We start from the raw sequence: 6,443 nt of genomic DNA on the forward strand, positions 1-6,443 counted from the left end.
CTGACCTCAGGTGCCGTACAGCCAGACACTGTGCCATGGCAGGCCCACCCGAAGGGCCATGCCATTTGCTTCCTCGTCCCCAGCAGGGCCCAACCACCCTGGCGCAAAGGCCTCAGAGAAGGGTGTACAACTGCCACATGGACCTGGCCATCCCCACACGCTCCTGTGCCACTGTGATGCAGAGAGGTGTGAGACCTGCATTCCCCTGGGTCACCTGCATGTTCACTACCGTCCTGCAGCAACACCTCTGGGTGCCTCAGTTTCCCCAGGCACAGCATCGGGGCACAGCGGGGAGGGGAGTTTGGTCGTGATGACGTCTCACAGGTAGCCAATGGCCATCCCTGCTCTCCGTAACCCAGGCAACCAGGTGACCCCTTTTTTCCCTGGGACACAGGACAGAGGCGGAGGAGGGGACGGGCTGGTGTGAATTGGAACTGGGATGGGGGGGTGGGGCAGTCTGGTCTGGCTGGAGAGGGAGGAAGGGAACCAGGGCCCAGCTCGGGGACCCCTCTGGGCCCCTCTCCCCAAGCTGGACGGCACTGACAGGTTCTGGCCCCTGTGCTGACCAGTCTGTTCTACGCCGTGTCCCTGTCGCCTGACCCCCGGCTGTTCCCCTGGGGAGCGAGAGCCACGTCCGCCAGTGGGTGGGGGCTGGGTTGGGGACACCCCCTACTCTGTGACTGTGGCCCAGCTGCAGGGCAGGCCTGGGGGAGCCTGGCACCAGTGCGCTCAGCTCACCCATCATCACAGGGCAGCGTGGGCCGACTGAGGCCGGCGCCCTCCCCTTCAGAGGGCCGAGGCTGAGTGGCCTGACCTGTGGCTGCGGAGCTGTCCTGAGAGGCGCAGGAGAGCTTGCGAGGCCTTCCTCCCTGCCCCAGCCCAGAGAGGATCCTGCACCCAGGACGAGAGGGCTGGTGGCGGGGGTGAGTGGCAGGGAACGCTCTGGGCCACGTCCCTCGGGTTTCTCTCCACTTGGGGTTCCAAACATCTCTGGGGAAGCCGAGGGAGAGAGCCAGCCACCCGGTGCCCCGGCCCCGGCGCACGTGGCTGTTTACCATCAGCCCAGAGCCAACCTGATTTTTATCTCTGCACTGCAGGAGGAGTTGGCTGCCGTCCCTTGCAAATGCCTCCTACGCAGATGGGGTGTGTGATGCACAGCCCCAGCCGCAAGGAGACAGAGCCAACTGCTTGTACGCCTGCTCGAGGTAGCTCATGTGCACAGCTCCTCTGGGGGCCATGGTCACCCCCTGCCAACGGCCAGAGGCTTTTCTATATGATAACAGCCCCAGCCCTGATGACCTGCCCTGCCTGCTGGAGACCCTGAAGGCTCTCAAAGTGCTTCCCACTGGGGGTGCTGTGTAATTAGCTCCCACGAAGCAGCTGGGGAAACTTATGCACGAAATAGGCTCTGTCCGAGGGCGCAAGGGGAGCCAGGCACTAAACCCTGCTACCTAGTGCTGCATGCCGGGCCCTGCAGCTTCCCTTCACCCCTGCGGGCTTCACCCTGGGGAGCTTCTGAGATCCAGCATCATGTGGGCAGTGCTGACAAGGGCCACAGGGAACCCCACCAGAGCAGGCCTGAGCCTGAGCTCTGCCACAGCCCCACTGTGGAACCATGGATGCGTCACTTAGCTGCTCGGTGCCTCAGTGGGCATTGGCCTTCCAGCAGAACCTGCCCAGAGCCCAAGGAAAGCAGAAGGTCTGGCACTAGACAGCATGTACCTGCCCCGCCTGTGCCCATTCCTGTGCCTACATCTCCAGGGACCAGGTGATGGTTCTCATACCCGTACGGCAGAACAAGCTGCACGTTGTCATGACGGTCCCTTCGAGGTCATCAAATGGCTGAATGAGGTGGGCTATGTGGTGAAACTGTGGAACCCAGCTCACAGCCACCGGGCGTAGCAGGTCACATGATGAACCTGTACTGGGACAGGGAGAACTTGGTGCTGGCCGTGTGCAGGCACTGGGAGGGGCAGGGGGATGATCCCTTGGTAGACCTGCTGCAGGGATTGGTGGTGGCTCCTTGCTGGGATCTATTCCCCTCTCGGACCAGCTGACCCCTGCCCAGCAGAGGGAGCTCAGGGAGGTGCTGCGTTCACTCCAACGGCTGTTCTCCAACCGGCCCAGACTCACTGACTTGGCTGTCCACCAAATAGAGACATGTGCCCACAGTCCTATAAAGTGTGGGCCATTCTGAGCCAGGGGAAAACAGCCCAGGACATAGAATGGAAAGTCCAAGCCAGACGGGCCATGGGGGTGATCCAACCCTCCTCCAGCCCCTGGACCTCTCCCAAGGTGCTGCTCCCCAAAAAGGGTCGATCCAGCTTCGTGTGAACTATCTGAAGCTCAGTTCCATCACCTGGTCAGATGCTGACCCCATGCCCAGACCTGATGACCTCCTGGACAAGCTGGGGGGAGCCCGTTACCTCACCACCATAGACCTCACCAAGGGGTACTGGCAAGTGCCATTGGCTGAAGATGCCCAGCTCAAGGCAGCTTTCATCACCCTGGGGGGGCTCTGTGAGTTCCTAGTCCTGCCTTTTGACCTCAAGTGGGCACCTGCCACCTTCCAGCACCTGGTGGACCAGCAACTGAAAGGGATGGAAGGTTTCCTCCTGGCTCACATTGAAGACATTTGTGTCTTTAGCCATAGGTGGGAAAACCACCAAAACAAAAAAGCAGTAAAGTAGCACTTGAAAGACTAACAAAATAATTTATTAGGTGATGAGCTTTTGTGGGACAGACCCACTTCTTCAGATCAGAGCCAGACCAGAACAGACCCAATATTTAAGGCACAGAGAACCAAAAATAGTAATCAAGGTTGACAAATCAGAAAAAAAAATGATCAAGGTGAGCAAGTCAGAGAGTTGAGGCGGGAGGGGAGTCAAGAATTAGATTAAACCTGGTGTGCAAAAGATCCCCTATAATGACCCAGCAAATTCACATCCTGGTTCAAACCACGTGTTCATGTGTTGAATTTGGATATAAAAGAGAGTTCAGCAGCCTCTTTTCCAAAGTAGTGTGAAAATTCCTTTTCAGTAAGATGCAAACTCTTAAGTCATTAACAGAATGGCCCACTCCATTAAAATGCCGGCTGACCAGTTTGAGGATCAGGAGTGTTTTGATGTCTGTTTTGTGCCCATTAACTCTTTGTCCAATACCATGGGAAAACCATGTGTCCAAAGTCAGCCATGTGCTGGACCAGTTTCAGGAGGCCGGGCTGAAAATCAAGGCAGGGAAGTGCAAGGTGGGGGTGGCTGAGGTGACCTACCTGGGCCACAGGGTGGACAGCAGCTGCTTAAATCCAGAGCCAGCGAAAGTGGAGGCCTTCAGAGACCAGCCGGTGCCTCAGGCTAAGAAGCAGGTCCAGGCCTTCATTTGGAATGGCAGGGTCCTACCGGAGGTTTGCACCCCACATTAGGTCCATCGCAGCCCCCCTCACAGAGCCATGTTTTTAAATGTGTTATTTGTACAGAAAATGCCTGGGAAATAACAAGGCACCTGGGACCCTTCTTTAATGGGAAGATGGTTTTTGCATCATTGAACACACCTCACATGAAGCAATCCCAATCGACTCAGATTGTTTGGGCCCAAGCGGCACAGCCGCTGTACGATTAGGTCGGCCTTATAAATATTAATATACCGACAGTGCAAAAACGATTCCAACGCCTCCTCCTTTTGTTTTGCACAGAATTTCATAGCTAATATTTTAGAAGGAAAAATACCGCTAGCATGGACGTGTTCCCAGCACCCCTCGGTGCATGGCGTGGAACACCAGTGTGCCCCGGAACACAGCTTGGGACATGCGGCATTAACCATTTCTGGTACTACCTTGTGCTAAGTAATTGACTCCTGATTGCCATAGGAATAATTAGACTCAGGAGTGCCCAGCGCACAGGCTGATTGGGACAGTGCCCGAGTCCCTGAAGCAGCGAATTCACCCGCTGCCGGTGTCCCTGGCCCAGTGGGCTCCATGACTGTGTGTGTGCCAGCCAGCCTTGGCTTGCCCAGCCTGGGTGCGCTGGCCAGGGCAGCCGTGCAGAGCAGTGTGGAGAACTGGTTTCCACCTTCCGGAGCGCAGGGCAGGGCAGTGACTGGGGCTTGGGCTGCGCATCCAGGAGCCGCACGGAGCAGGCCGGGAGGCCCGGCTAGTTGGGAATAAGGAGACAATACCTGAAATGGGGCTCAAGCAAATCCCTGTCCCTGCAGGGGGCGTCCCAGCCCTGCCCCCCCGCAGGCAGACGTGGCCCTCGCTGCCCAGAACAGCCGGGGATCAGGGGACAGGGACACAGAATAGAACAGACTGGTCAGCACCCCCCGCCCTGTGCCCCGGCCCCCCCCCGCCCCGACCCCCCCGGCCCCCCCACCCTGTGCCCCGGCCCCCCCCCGCCCCGACTCCCCCGGCACCCCCACCCTGTGCCCCGGACCCACCCCGTCCCGACCCCCCCGGCACCCCCCCACCCTGTGCCCCGGACCCCCCCCCCCCGTCCCGACCCCCCCGGTACCCCCCGCCCCGACCCCCCCGGCACACCCCGCCCTGTGCCCCGGAGCCCCCCCACCCCGACCCCCCGGGCACCCCACCGCGCTCCCCTTTACTTTCCCTGCGTCGTGCCAAGCGGGGCGGACTCGGCAGGGGCTCCGCGGCGCCCCGGCCCCTGAGCCCTGCACCCCACGTGCCAGGGAAACCTGGAGGTCCCCTGTGCTGCCCCATGGGGCGCTCCAGCGAGGGGGGGCGGGGGGCAGGGCCCGCTCTGCTCCCTCAGTCTGCCCCGGCCCCTCAGGCTGTGCGGGGGGGTGGGCAGTGGATCCGCGCGCGCCGCCACGCTCCGTGCCTCAGTTTCCCTCCTGCAGGACGGGGAGCGCGGCCCCGCCGGGGGGTGGGTTCAATCCTGCCGCGGAGGGGGCACCCGGACTTCAAACTCCCTCCAGCTCACCTGAAACCCCCAGGGCGCAGCCCTTCCCCCCCGCTGGTCCCCCCACCCGCGGCCCTGCCGACGGGAGGGGTGGCGGGGCGCACCTGCCGCTGGCGGAACAGGCCCGGGCTGTCCCCCTCCCCGTGCGAGGCGAATCAAAGGGATGTTTCTGCCTCCGTCCATCAGATAAAGGCCCCTCACCTGCGCGCTGCGGCCCTGACCCAACCGGCTTCGCCTGCCAAGGGCTGGGGCGGGGGGGGCGGCTCAGATTTCAGCCCCCTGGGACCCCCTGTCCGGAGCCCGAGAGCGAAGCCCCCCGTGGGGTGGGCGCTGCCAGGGCCCCTCCCCGCCCGGACCCCCTTTGCTCCTGGCCGTGCCCAGGACTTCTGCTGGGGGGTGGCAGGTCGGTCCTTGCCCCCCGCCCCTGCTCCCCTGCTCGGGGTCCGGCTGAACCGCAGGCAGGGGAGCCCCGAAAGGCGGGGTGGGGGGCGCGGGGGGCCCTGCAGTTTGGCTCCGACGGGAGCGGCCCCCCGGTAACGGGCAGGTGAAGGCAGGCGGGGACCCGGCGGGGGGAGGCGCTAGCCAGGGCTTGGGGGGCGCTAGACGGGCCGAGCCCGGGGGCTCGCTGGGGCTCGGACCGCTCTTTCCACGCGGCACGGGCCGCGCTCCGGGCCCCCCGGGGGACCGGAGATTCCCTCCCGCGCAGGGAGCCCCCAGGCAGGGCCCGGCATCCTACCGCTCGGTGAGCCGGACCGCCGGGGGCTGCCCCGCCTGTGGCAGGGCTCTCGGGGCGGGCTGGGCAGGGCTGGGACGGCCCCACGGGGCACAGCGCTCACCCCAGCCCGGGCTCCTGCCCCACAGCTTCCCGGAGCGCTCCGGGCGCTGGCCGAGAGGGCTCCCAGGGCAGGCCGGAGACCTTGACTGGCCGCGGGAGCCGGCAGCCGGGCTACTCCCGCTCCGCTTCGCCTCCCGTGTGAACGCTCTGCGGGGCGCCGGTGTCACCTCGGCTGGGGAGCCTGGGCCGGGGCTGGCCGCAGGGCAGGGGCCCAGGGTGGGTGAGCGCAGCGCACGGAAAGGCGTCCCCCGCCCCCGGCTGGGAACCGGAGTCGGAGCGTCCTCACTGCCCGGGGCGCTGCCCTGGGCCCTGCGGGAGGGAGCTGGGGCCGGAGGGCCGCTCCCATCGGGGTCCTGTACCCCCCGCTCCTGCCTGGGCCCTGGCTGGGCGGTCTGGCCCGGGGGCCGCTCTACCCCGGCAGCGTCCGGGGCTTGACAGCGCCCCGCTCTGCCCCGTTCCCCCCTCTCTCGGGCTAGCCCCAGGCGGCTGGGGGCGGGGGCGGCCTGCTGGGGGGCAGGGCAGTTTCGGGTCAGTGCCCGGGGGGATGGGGGTCTCGGAGAGGGGTCGCCTCGCAAGGCCCCAGCTTGGCGGCGCCCTGCACGGCTCGGCCCGGCCCCGCCCGGCTCCGCAGAGCGGCGGGCCCGGGAGACCTCACTGGGCGGAACACCCCAGGGCTGGGCACAGCTCGGCTGGGC

Source organism: Carettochelys insculpta, chromosome 8 (genome assembly GCF_033958435.1).
Source record: "Carettochelys insculpta isolate YL-2023 chromosome 8, ASM3395843v1, whole genome shotgun sequence".
NCBI lineage: Eukaryota > Metazoa > Chordata > Testudines > Carettochelyidae > Carettochelys > Carettochelys insculpta.